The sequence below is a fragment of the Sus scrofa genome, chromosome 4 (assembly GCF_000003025.6).
Source record: "Sus scrofa isolate TJ Tabasco breed Duroc chromosome 4, Sscrofa11.1, whole genome shotgun sequence".
In the NCBI taxonomy this organism is placed as follows: domain Eukaryota; kingdom Metazoa; phylum Chordata; class Mammalia; order Artiodactyla; family Suidae; genus Sus; species Sus scrofa.
This window is the reverse complement of record NC_010446.5, coordinates 82,820,246-82,834,274: the sequence shown is the minus strand read 5'-3', so window position 1 is coordinate 82,834,274 and position 14,029 is coordinate 82,820,246. Positions and strand designations below refer to the sequence as shown.

The 14,029-nt window shown below is 42.7% G+C and overlaps 1 long non-coding RNA gene across 1 annotated transcript in view; it reads right to left on the bottom strand.

Annotated features, from left to right (window-relative positions):
- LOC100525571 overlaps window positions 1–14,029 on the bottom strand; it is a 39,475-nt gene continuing 25,446 nt past the window's right edge. The window contains exon 3 of the long non-coding RNA XR_001308291.2: window positions 1–281. This is a non-coding gene — a long non-coding RNA (uncharacterized LOC100525571). The remainder of the gene's footprint in view (window positions 282–14,029) is intronic.

Below are 14,029 nucleotides of genomic sequence, written 5' to 3'. Positions count from 1 at the left end.
TCAAGAATAGCAGAGAATTGCAATTCGAGACAAGCAAGCCACAGCAAAAACCCCAGGCAAGTTTCCAACAGACAAAGAAGAGCAACATTATTTTACAGAAAAGGGAACTGGGAGGGATTGTTTTGAGGGACAGTCCATTGGAGAACAGTGAGAGCTCTGGGTGATGACTGTTTCTCATTGGATGAATTGCCGGAGTAGTGGACTTCTTAGGTGATGCAGTGTTCATCTTTTCCTGTTGGGACCTGTAGGTGATGATACCTTCCTGTTGATGGTTCTTCTGCCTGTAATTGACAATACTTCCTGTGAATGTGATGGAATGGGTCTGCCTGAGGGCTCCCCCTTCTGGCCTCTTGAATTTATTTTAGAGGGTTTCCCTTGATCAATTTTCACACACCAAACCAGAAATAGTGATTATATTTGGATGTGGATTATTGGAAACAGGCACTTTTATTTTTCACTTTACACTTTATGCACTTTCTGTATTGAATAGTTTATAAAAAGTAGATATTATTTCCTTATTTTAAATATGTAATTTTAAAACAAGAATGCAGTTAAACACTTGATAAATATATCCAAATATTCATATATATGTGTTTTCATCTAAGCAAGTATTTTTTGAGCACATTTCATGTACACTTGAGATACATCAGTGAACAAAAAGACAAAGATTCCTGCCCTCAAGGAGTGTCCATTCTAATCAAAATTAGAGCAAGATAAGGAAGATCCACATACAGATGATAGAGGGTGGTTTTCAGTAATAAACAGGACCATTAGGGGAGTTCCTGTCATGGCTCAGCGGTTAATGAATCTGACTGGCATCCATGAGGATGCAGGTTCGGTCCCTGGCCTTGATCAGTGGGTCAAGAATCCAGCTGTGATGTAGGTTACAGACGCACCTCAGATGTGGTGTTGTTGTGCTGTGGCGTAGGCCAGCAGCTACAGCTCCAATTTCACCCCTGGCCTGGGAACCTCCATATGCTGAGGGTGTGGCCCTAAGAAGCAAAAAACAAAAACAAAACAAAACAAAAAAACAGGACGATTAGAGTAGGGCTTATTGAGAATCTGATACTTGAGCAAAGGCCTGAAGGAGGTGAGGGAATTAATCATTAGGATGTCTAAGAAAGGTCATTCCAGGCAGACAGATCAGCTAGACAGACAGATCAGCTAGTGCAAAGGATCCAGGGAAGGAGTGTGCCTTGCATCTTCAAGAAACAGCAAGTAAGCTCAGGTGGCTGGAGCAAAGTGGGCAAGCCAGGGGAGCGGGAGGAGACAGGATCAGACAGGATTAGACAGGTAAGAGATGGGGTCACACAGGTAAGAGAGAAGAGGGCATTCTGATGGGGCCTCACAGCCCATGGTGAGGACTTTGATTTCTACCAGGAGTAGAATTGAGAGAAATTTGTACAGAAGATAACAGCTTCTTGGACCTGGATGCTAACAGTGAAGGAGGTGAGAAAGAGTTGGATTCGTGGTATTTCATTAGTAGGGGTAATAAGAGTTCCTTATATGTTGGATGTGGGGTATAAGATTTTAAAAAAAAGGCGGGGGGAATTCCCATCTTGGTGCAGTGCAAAGAATCCGACTAGGAACCATGAGATTGCAGATTCGATCCTTGGCCTCGCTCAGTGGGTTAAGGATCCGGCATTGCCGTGAGCTGTGGTATAGGTCACAGACACAGCTTGGATCTGGTGTTGCTGTGTCTCTGATGTAGACCGGCAGCAATAGCTCTGATTGGACCCCAAACCTGGGAACCTCCATATGCCCTGCAACCCTGAAAAGACAAAAGACAAAAAAAAAAAAAAAAAAAAAAGGAAGTGTCAAGGTTGCACCAAAGCTATGGTCCTGAACAGCAGGAAGGATAGAGTTGTCATCAATGGAGATGGAGAAGCCTACAGGTGGAGGTAAGTGATGGAGATCAGAAATTCAGTTTGGACACGTTGTGTTTGAGATGCCTGTTGGTTATCCAAATGGGGATATGAAGTAAACAGTTGAAAAGAAGTATGAGCCACAGACATAAATTTGGGGATTTTCAGGAGTTCCCTGGTGGCCTGGTGGTTAAGGATTCACGGCTGTTACTCCTGTGACTTGGGTTCAATCCTTGACCCAGGAACTTCCACATGCTGTGGATGTGGCCAAAAAACCTGGGGAATCTTCAAGGGATAGACTAGCTTCTAGAGCTAGGAGTAGACATGTTAGTTTTCTAGGACTGTGTAATGAGGTGCTACAAACTGGGAGGCTCAAAGCAAGGAATAATTGTTGGTTCACAGTTTTAGAGGTTAGGTATCCCCAAATAAAATATCAGTGGGCCATGCTCGACACATGCAGAACAGAATCCTTCCTTGCCTCTTCCTAGCTTACGGGGATTTGCTGGCTCTCCTTGGTGTCCCTTGGCTTGTAGATGCAGCACTTTGAATCTCTATTTCTGTCATCACATGTTGCTCTCTCCTACCCTTCTCCGTGTATCTCTATCTCTGTGTCTCTTCTTCAAAGAACGACAGTCATATTGAATTAAGGACCCACCCTACTCCACCAGGACCTCATCTTCACCTTAACTAATTGTGTCTGCAGTAACCCTATTTCCAAATAAGGTCACATTCCAAGATATTGGACTTCAACATAGCTTTGTAATTTCAACCCATAACACTGAGAATGACATCATCAAGGGAGTGAATGAATATAGAGAGGGGAAGAGGATACAGCGCTGAGCCCTGGAGCATGGCAACACTGAGGGGTCGAGGAAAGGAGGACCCGTTTCCTCAGGAGAGGAAAGCCTGTCCTGAGACTGAGAAGGGAGATGTCCTGGAAGCCAAGAGGGGAAAGCACGTCTAGAAGGAGGGAGTGATCCCTGGGCCAGGGATCAGATCTGAGCCTCAGCTGCAATCTACGCCACAGCTATTGCAATGCTGGATCCTTTAACCCACCGTGCAGGGCTGGGATCGAACCTGCATCCGGGTGCTGCAGAGATGCTGCTGATCCCGTTGTGCCACAGTGAGAAGTCCCCTCTTTCTTTCTTAAATAGGAGCAGAAAGAGCATATTTTTATACTGATAGCAACGATCAGGTAGGATGAAAAAATTGTACGAATTGTATATGTACACATTTTAATATCTCTGAAATCATGATGTATCTGAAATACTTTATATCCATACCTGAATAAAAGCAGCCATTCTGGTAGGTCCCACTTTAAACTCATGTCATGAAATCAATGGTGGGGTGGAAAATACTAAAAAACTGATGAAAAGTATGCACATATCCTACTATATATATATATTTGTATGTAGGTACATATATACAGACATAGATACATAGCAATATGTATGTGCGTGCGCGTGCACACACACACTCACACACACACACACACACACCATATATCCTAGCTCAATTCCAAGCCAATTTTCTAGACCTTTTTTAAGGATACCCTGTGTCCCCCTTGAATGCCCTAATTTAAGGCCTGCTGAGGAGTTCCCGTCCTGGCGCAGTGGTTAACGAATCTGATTAGGAACCATGAGGTTTCAGGTTTGATCCCTGGCCTTGCTCAGTGGGTTAAGGATCCGGCGTTGCCCTGAGCTGTGGTGTAGGCCGGTGGCTACATCTTCGATTAGACCCCTAGCCTGGGAACCTCTGTATGCCGAGGGAGCGGCCCTAGAAAAGGCAAAAAAAAAAAAAAATAAAAAAATAAAATAAAAAGCCTGCTGAGGTCTTTCAGTTCATTCAGACAATTTTTCCCCGTGTTGCTAAGTGAAAGTGTTTTCTCTTGCCATGCATTCTATTAGCTTTCCCAAGAAAGTTACCATTACAAAGTTATCAGTCATCACTCTGGTCACAGCTAGAGTAGAAACCTGGTTCCCTAGGCAGTGAGTGGCCTTCAAGTCCCAGTCAGGGAAAACTTGGCAGCTGCTCAAGACGCCAGTATTGATGGTTTCCTCTCTCTTCAGCTTGGCCTCCCCTTAAATCTGATGGGGTTCTGCTGGACTGACTCTGGGGTCTGCATGGATGTGGGATGCAGAGGAAGAGGAGTCAAAAACCCCAGCTCTCCTAGTTCCCAAATCTGGGTTCCAGCTAGACCTAGATGTCCCACTTACAAAATGCAAATGTTGGGTGATTCAGTTAATGTTTCTTCACTTCACTTTTGTCCAGTTTAGTATGGGAACAGTAATAACCTACTTCAGAGAATCTTCCTGAGGGTTAAATAGGCTCATACACAGAAACCACTCTCCTTCCGGGTGGGACTTTAACCTAGCCAAAACTCAAATTGGGACTCTAATCCACAGGCTGGGACTTGAATCCACCCACACCTCCAACTGAGACTTGAACCCATGATCCCTGACTTAGGAGGAGACTTGAATCCACTGTCTTTTAATTGAAAATTCTCACCTGGGAGTTCCTGTCATGGCTCAGTGGAAATGAATCTGACTAGCATCCATGAGGACACATGTTTGATCCCTGGCCCCGCTCAGTGGGTTAAGCTCAGCGTTGCTGTGAGCTGTGATGTAGGTTGCACACGTGGCTCAGATCTGGTGTTGCTGTGGCTGTGGTGTAGGCCAGCAGCTACAGCTCTGATTAGACCCCAACTCTAGGAACTTTCATATGCTACAGGTGCAGCCCTAAAAAGACCAAAAAAGAAAAAAAGAAAAAGAAAGAAAGACAGAAACAGCTCCCCTGGTGTCAGGACTTATTGAAGCTCATGTTCTTTTGTCTTACAGCAGAAAGAATTCAGCATGAAGGAAAGTGACAGGCAAAGAGTGGGTTTATTAGTCTAGGTCGCCTGTGAGAGACACAGCAGGCTGACAAAGGAATACAGTAGCCCCGAGAACAAAGAGGGCTATATTTTTATAATCAAAGAAAAAGATGTGGAGGAGAGAAGACCAGTGTCTTCCTCATTTGGGGATAGATGTCAAGGTTTACATTATAGTTCCTCCTTTGAACCTATGTGGTTTAACTGGGACTGTCATGGAGCTATTTAAATCATATCTGTGTTAGAAAAAGGGTGGTAGCATATACTCGAATATGGTAATTCAATCAGGTTTCTGTATACTATCCCCTTTCACCTAGTCCCCCCGCTCCACCCCTTTCACCTATATTTCTGTCTTGGCTACATGCAGAAATGCTGCTCCTCAATAAATATTAACTCCCTGACCTCAGGTAAGAAGATTCAGACCCCATATCTATTGTCTTGTGTTCCAGCTTTTGGGGTTGGTGGATTGAGTGTGGTGCTTAGATGCATCTGGACTTTCCTTAAGGTAGTGTACACTGTTACGAGGTTACTGGATTCTTTTCTTGAGTGGTCCTGAGCTTGCCGCAGTCTCCAAAATGCCCTTAAAATTCCTTGTCTTTAATTCCCTAGTGGGATTTTAAAAACTGACTATTTAATCATCCTACTCTATCCATATCACACACAGTGGTTTAAAACCTGAAAACTCTGGAGTTAGACTGCTGAGGTTGAAACCAGCACTTAGTGACTGAGTATGGCTGGGCAGTTATTTCCTTTTACTCCCCCTCAGCCTTATTTTCCTTCCTTGAAAAATGGTTATGATAATAGGACCTATTTCTTAGAGTCGTGATGAGAATTAAATGATATATGCTTGTAAAATGCCAAGAACTTAGCAAGCTCTAGTTATTTAAGGCTCTGGTTAGTTAAATTAGCTATGGTCATATATTTTATTATTACTATTACTACTATTATTATTATATTTGAATCTGTCTTAAAATGTAATGTACTGAATAGGCATATAAAAGATTATAATAGGAGTTTTCCTGTGGTGAAGTGGGTTAAGGATCCCACTTCTTGGGGCATTGGGTTGCTGGTGTGGCATGGGTTCCTTCCCTGGCCTGGGAAGTTCCACATGCCTTGAGCAAGGCAAAAAAAAAAAAAAAAAAAAGATTTAAATTATTTTTACCATTACTGTAATTTTTACACTCCCCAGAAAATAGTGTTTTCCAAACCAATACAGTTTTTCCCCAGAAGGAGTTTTGTGTTTTTTTTGTTTGTTTGTTTGTTTGGCCATGCCCATGACATGTGGAGGCTCTCAGGCCAGGAATCAAACCCAGGCCATATCTGCAATCTGAGCCACAGCAGTGACAACACTGGATCCTTAACCCACTGAGCCACTAGAAATTCCTCCCAGGAGTTCCCATCGTGGTGCAGTGGTTAACGAATCCGACTAGGAACCATGAGGTTGCTGGTTTGATTCCTGGCCTTGCTCAGTGGGTTGAGGATCGGGTGTTGCTGTGAGCTGTGGGGTAGGTCGCAGACGCGGCTCGGATCCCACGTTGCTGTGGCTCTGGTGTAGTCCAGTGGCTACAGCTCCGATTCAACCCCTAGCCTGGGAACCTCCATATGCCGTGGGGGCGACTCAAGAAATGGCAAAAAGACAAAAAAAAAAAAAAAAAAAAAGAAAGAAAGAAAGAAAGAAATTCCTCCCAGAAGATGATTTAAGAGTTTGTGCAAAGGATAAATCCCAAATGGATCAGAGATCTAAATGTCAACAATGAACCCGTAACAAATACCAAAGAAAATGAGGATTAATTCTTTTACAAGTGGAAAAACTTTCCTAACTATGACAGAAGTAATAATAATAATAAAGATAAATTTGACTACACAATTGAAAAAATTTTTTTGTAAGAAGTCACCATAAGTTGGGAGTTCCTGTTATGGTAGAGCAGAAATGAATCCATCTAGTGTCCACGAGGATTTGGGTTCGATCCCTGGCCTCACTCAATGGGTTAAGGATATGGAGTTGCTGTGAGCTGTGATGTGGGTTGTAGACATGGCTGGGATCTGGTGTTTCTATGGCTGTGGTGTAGGCCAGCAGCTGTAGCTCCGATTTGACCTGTAGCCTGGGAATTTCCAAATGTCACAAGTGTGGCCCCCCCAAAAAGAAGTCGCTATAGGTAAAGTCAAAGAAAAAAATGATGAACCAAGAAAAAATGTATTTGCAACTTGTGTCACAAAGGAATATGTGACAATTAGAATCCTAGGAGGAACTGGAATTCATTCCCAAATAGCTCAAATAAAGATAAATTAATTAAGGGATGACCTGCAGAGTTATGGGCAGGGTTAAGGTAACAAAGCAGGGATGTGATCGTCCCAGAGACAAGTAGCATCGGGATGTCCTCAGCAACCCTAGGGCCGAACAGACAAGAAGGAAATGATGTTATTAGAGTCCACTGAGAGCTCAACTATTGAGAAGGAAGCTTTATCAAGGGAGAAGGAGTCACTGCTGAGCCAGGAAGACAAAGGGCAAAACAGTCTCACCTCTCTCTCATCCCACCCTCCCTCCTTCTGCCAGTCCTTCCCGTTGGCCACACCCAACCAGAAACCAACTATCAAGGGAGTCAGGGTGGTGGAGGAGGTAAGGGTCAGCCTCCCAGGCGTACATCCAGACAGTTGCTTGGGAGGTGACAAAGAGATAATAACAAGCACAGGCTGGTATCTCTGATATGTGAAGAGCTGTTAAAAATTCAGAGGCAAAATACCAAAAACTTAATTAAAAATGGGCAAGTGATGAATATGGCTCACAGAAAAAGAGAGGGTGAAATGCCCCCCTAAATCTATGAAAAAGTGCTGTTTCACTCCTAATAACTGAAATGCAAATGCAGATTACTCCAGGACCAAGTGTTTACACTCCAAAGATTCGGAGCAACCAATCCTCATATACACTGCTGTTGGCAATGCTGGAAAGATGGTACTGGAATCTGGACTCTTGTTCACAGAGCCGAAGAATGAACTTCCCGAACACAAAGGCAGCAAGCAAGCAAAGTCTTTACTACAGGAAAGCAAATAGCTTCCAGGACAGCTGTGAGGGGGGAGAAGAGTCTCCCTCTCTATTGTCCTATATCAGTTTTTATCCCTTAAAGATGGAGGGTACCAATGTGGGGTCCAGAAAGATGTGGTTTTCTCCCATTGGCCTGGCCCAATTACCTATATCAGTCCTTGTCCAATAGGGGTCTTAGGGGTGGAAATGTCTGTAAGTCTCAAGGTTTCTTTGCCCTTTTCTTCCCACAGACTGAGTCACAGGGTGTTAGAGATTAATGTCCATCTGGGCATCGGTACACTCCCTATAGTAAACAAGGCCTGTGGGGATGTTACTCCCTGGAGCCCTTAAGACACAAATATTAATCAATAGCCACATCAAAGAATTCATCGAAGCCCCTGCTCCTACACTGACTACCTGAGTTAGTAGCCTGCTTCATTTGGAGTGTAAATTGGCACAACCACTTTGCAAAAATGTGAACCATTGTCCACTAAACTTATTTGCGACTTGGCAATTCAGCCCATATATCCAAAACGCAGAATGCTTTGTCCTGAACTCCTTTCAGGTTGCATAGCAGGTCAGTGACTGACTACTGTGGCTAATATCTTGATCCTTGTAGAACCGGATTGGGGGCAAAATTCTTTGTTTTATACAACAACATAGGTGAATCTCATGAGCATAATGAAAAGTTTTTTTTTTAAAGACCCTAAGAAGCTATATAATTCCATTTATGAAAAGTACAAGAGGTAAAACTAATCTTTGCTTTTATTTATTTACTTTTCTTTTGGGGGCCACACCTGTGGCATATGGAAGTTCCCAGGCTTGGAGTGGAATCGGAGCTACAGCTGCTGGCCTACACCACAGCCACAGCAATGGAGCATCCGAGCCACGTCTACAACCTACATGGCAATGCTGGATCCTTAACCCACTGAGCAAGGCCAGGGATCGAACCCACCTCCTCATGGATACTGGTTGAGTTGATAACCTGCTGAACCATAAAGAGAACTCCTAACCTCATTATTTAGGATTTGGGTTGATGGGTAGGATGCAGTAAGGTATGTAGTGTCTGAAAGCGAGTGTCAAGGGTGGGGTAGCGCAGATAACTTTCTGTTTTTTGAACTGGGTGTTTCTTGTAAAGATGTGTTCACTGCGAAAATTTGGTGAGCAGTATACTTGTGGTAAGTGCACTTTCCATATGTTTATATTTCAACAAATAGTTTTAAAAATGACACCAACACATTGTATTTCACCTATCAGATGGACAAAAATCCAAGAGTTTGGCACCATACTTCATGGGAAGGCAACAGGGAGCTAGGCATTCTCACATGCTGCTGGAGAGAGCGTGGGAGTTCTGCATACCCCCCCCCCGCCCCGCCCTGTCCACCTCTTCTAGCTGGCTGTTCCTGAGTTGTATCCTTTGTGATAAAGTAGTATCCAATAATAAGAAAGCACTCTCCCGAGTTCTGTGAGTCATTATAGCAAATTATTGAAACTGAGGTGCCTAGGGGTGGGGGTGGGGTGTCATAGGAACCCCTGAATTTTAGTTACTGGACAGAAAAGTGAGTAGCCTGGACACCTCATTTATAGCTGGCAAATGAAGTGGAGGTAGTCTTGTGGGACCGAGCCCTTAACTGGTGGGATCTGAGCTAACTCCAGGAGTTAGTGTCAGCACTGAGCTGAATTATTGGACACCCAGTCTGGAGTCAGAGAATCAGGGAATTGTTGGTATTAGAAAAGACACCATGATTATACACATATCTTATGGGAGTTCTCATTGTGGCTCAGCGGAAATGAATCTGCTGACTAGTAACCATGAGGTTGCAGGTTCTATCCCTGGCCTCATTTAGTGGGCTAAGGATCCGGTGTTGCCATGAGCCACGGTGTAGATCACAGATGAAGCTCAGATCCTGTGTTGCCGTGGCTGTGGCATAGGCTAGCAGCTGTAGCTCCGATTTGATCTCTAGCCTGGGAACCTCCATATACCAAGGGTGCATCCCTACAAAAAAAAAAGAAAGAAAGAAAAGATACCATGCATTTGGTATTGGGGCAGGGGGAACCCTGGATTACATAAACTTTTACTCTTTGATCTGTAATAGTCACACTCAAGGAATCTATCCCAAATATGAAATGTTGCCTTTAGGGAGTTCCCATAGTGGTTCAGTGGTTAACGAATCTGACTAGGAACCAGGAGGTTGAGGGTTCGATCCCTGGCCTTGCTCAGTGGGTTAAGGATCCAGAATTGCCATGGGCTGTGGTGAAGGTCGCAGATGTGTCTTGGATCCCAAGTTGCTGTGGCTGTGGCGTAGGCCAGCAGCTGTAGCTCTGATTGGACCCCTAGCCTGGGAACCTCCATATGCCAAGGGTGTGGCCCTAAAAAGACAAAAGACAAAAAAAATTTTAAAAAAAATGTTGCCTTTAAAAGGCAGAATTATTGGTTTTTGTTTTTTAATTTTTTATTATAGTAATTTACATTGTTCTGTCAATTTCAGAGGTAGATCAGAGTGACCCAGTCATACACACACACACACACACACACACACACACACACACACACACACTCTTTTTCTCATATTATCTTCCATCGAGTTCTATTACAAGTGATTGGATATAGTTCCCTGTGCTATACAGCAGGACATCATTGCTTATCCATTCTAAATCTAGTAGTTTGCATCTATTAACCCCAAACTCCTAGCCCATCCCACTCACTCCCCCTCTCAAAAGGCAGAATTATTTGAAATTAAGAAAATTGAAAACATCAAAATGTTCCAGATGTCTATTCAAAGGGCATTGATTGGATAAATTATGATTCAGTAACACAAAAGAATGAAGAATATCTCTTTAAGCCATTATGGCATGGCCGCAAAGATACACTGTGAACTGAAAAAAGCAAGGTGAAGGAGTGTTTATTTATTACATGTCATTTTTAGTGTGAGAAACAAAAGTATGAATATATAGGTATTTGCTTACATTTTTAAATTATTAAAGAATGGAAGAAAGCCCCAAAAGCTAATAAAAAGGTGGTTTCCAATAAAGAAAAGAGATAAACAGGTAAACGAAACAAAGAAAAAAGCAAGATTTCTGAAAATGTGAAGTTCCCGTCATGGCACAGCAGAAAGGAATCTGACCAGGAACCATGAGGTTGTGGTTCGATCCCTGGCCTTACTCAGCAGGTTAAGGATCCGGCATTGCTGTGAACTACGTAGGTCAAAGACGTGACTCAGATATGGCCGTTGCTGTGGTTGTGGTGCAGGCCGGCAGCTGTAGCTCTGATTGGATCCCTAGCCTGGGAACCTCCATATGCTTCGGGTGTGGCCCAAAAAAGAAAAAAAAAAAAAGATTTCTGAAAATGCTATGGTTGTGCAATTTTAACTTGAAACTAACTGTATCTTGCAAATGGATTGTTAACTCAAAGAGAAGCTGACCCACAAAAACTGAAGAAAAAATTTCACTTTGGTGGCACAAGATCTTTATTAGTTTTCTATCACTGCATAACAGATTACTGCACATTTAGCAGATAAAACAATACCTATCTATTATCTCACAGTTTAGGGGGAAGTCCAAGTGAGTTTTAGCTGGGTTCTCTGCTCATGGGCTCATGACATCAAAATCAAGGTGTTGGCTAGGATGGGCTCTTATTAGAGGTTCTGGGAGAGAATCTACTTCCAAGCTCATTCAGATTCTTAGCAGAATTCAGTTCCTTATAGTTTGAGATTGGAGTCCCCATTTCCTTGCTGGCTGTTAACCAAGGGCCACTCTCTGTTCCTAGTCTGCCTGCATCCTTCTCATAGAGTCTCCTCCATCTTGAAGGTCAGTCAAGGCAGGGCAACTTCTCACACACTGAATCTCTCTGGCTTCCCCTTAAGTACCCTTTCAGTCACACATAGCTCACTGCTTTTCGGGGCTCATGGGATTAGGTCAGACTGCCTGACTTTTAAAGTCAACTGTGCCATATAACATAACAATCACAAGCGTGATATCTCATCATGTTCACAGATTTGGTGATTACTGCAGGACACCTCTTTGAAGTCATCTTCCTTCAAATTGTACTGCAATGAAGTAGAGAAAGAGTTTCAAATGAGTTTATATAGTATTTTGGGGAGATGGAGGAGGGAAGGACTGGGAGTTTGGGATTAGCAGAGGCAAACTATTATATATGGTATGGATAAACAACAAGGTCCTACTGTATAGCACAGATAAAACTGCATTCAATATCTTGTGATAAACCATAATGGAGGAGTTCCCATCGTGGCTCAGTGATGAATCATGAGGAACCATGAGGTTGCAGGTTTGATCCCTGGCCTCGCTCAGTGAGTTAAGGATCCATTGTTGCCGTGAGCTGTGGTGTAGGTCACAGACGCAGCTCGGATCCCACACTGCTGTGGCTCTGGCATAGGCCAGTGGCTACAGCTCCGATTAGACCCCTAGCCTGAGAATGTCCATATGCCGCAGGTGTGGCCCTAGAAAAAGGCAAAAAGAAAACGAAAAACAAAAAACAAAAACATAATGGAAAAGAATATGAAAACAAATATATATATTTATTCATTTCATATGTATATTCATATATATATGTCACTGCTGTATAGCAGAGATTCAGAAATTAACATGACATTGTAAATCAACTATATTTCAACAAAATTAAAAAAAAAAGAGTATAGGAGTTCCCATCATGGCTCAGTGGTTAACGACCCTAACTAGTACCCATGAGGACATGGGTTCAATTCCTGGCCTTGCTCAGTGGGTTAAGGATCCAGAGTTGCCATGAGCTGTGGTGTATGTCACAGATGCGGCTCAGATCTGGGGTTGCTGTGGCTGTGGCATGGGCTGGCAGCTACAGCTCTGATTCCATCCCTAGTCTGAGAACCTCCATATGCTGCGGGTGTGGCCCTAAAAAAGACAAAAGACAAAAAAATTTAAAAGATAAAAATAAATAAAAATAAAAAAGAGTATATATTTTGACTGTACTTCCCTAGTAGGATATGCTCTAAAGACAAAAAAAATCTTATACAAAATTTTAATTTCAGAGTTCCCATTGTGGCGCAGCAGAAAGGAATCTGACTAGGAACCATGAGGTTGCGGGTTCGAAATCCCTGGCCTTGCTCAGTGGGTGAAGGATCTGGTGTTGCCGTGAGCTGTGGTGTAGGTCACACACGTGGCTTTGATCTGGTGTTGCTGTCGCTGTGGCGTAGGCTGGCGGTAACAGCGCTGATTAGACCCCTAGTCTGGGAACTTCCATATGCCTCAGGTATGGCCCTCAAAGGACAAAAAGCCAAAAAAAAAAAAAAATTCATTTCATTCATTCATTTTATGTCAGTGGTAATCTGGTATTGTTGTCTAAGACAATTATACCTATCATGTAGGAAAAAAGCAAATAAGTAATTGTGTCTATGTTATGGGACCTGAGATTTTTAGTGATGAAAAAAGAGATCAAGTAAAAAGTTGAAGAGGTTAAGCAAAAGCCTTCATAGAGTAACTTGAATTGGAAACACAAGTATGAATTCATGATTTTTTCCTCTTAAAAAGACTATTTTCTAACTCTACCCACTCGAAGGCAAAAGAAACAACAACCCCAAAGCAATGAGAACTGTTGCAGCAATGAATACCCCTAGCAACCAGACATGGTCTTAAAATACCACTTCTCATTAGGAACTAAGGCTCTTTGCAAAAATGGCTTATAATTGTTTTGGACCAGAAATGTATAAAATGTATAACATATTCTTGAACAGGAAGAAGAAAGAGATTTCAAAGATCAATGAAGTCATTTCAAAAACATACAAGAGTCCATCTAAAGGGAAAATTTGAGCATCAGAAAGAATAATAATTGCAATGGATTAGAACATATCTAATACATAAAATCTTTGAGTTTATTAGTTATTTAAAAAAAAATCTATCAGTCACCATAGGTGATTGCTAGGTAACCAAATCATTCCTCTGAAAAATTAATAAATAGAAGGAAAAGGAGTTCCCTTGTGTCACAGCAAGTTGAGAATCCAGTATGTCACTGCAGCTGCTTGGGTTGCTGCTGTGGTGTGGATTTGATCCCTGGCCCAGAAGCCAAAAAAAAAAGTTTAATTTTGGAGTTCCCACTGTGGGGCAGTGGGTTAAGAATCTGACTGCTGTTTCTTGGATCACTGTGAGGTGATGGTTCGATTCATGTTCTGGGCAATGGGTTATAGGATCTGACATTACAGCAACTGCGGCATAGTCATACCTTTGGCTCAGGTTCAATCCCTGGCCCAGGAACTTTCATATGCCATGGGTGCAGCCTTAAAAAATAAA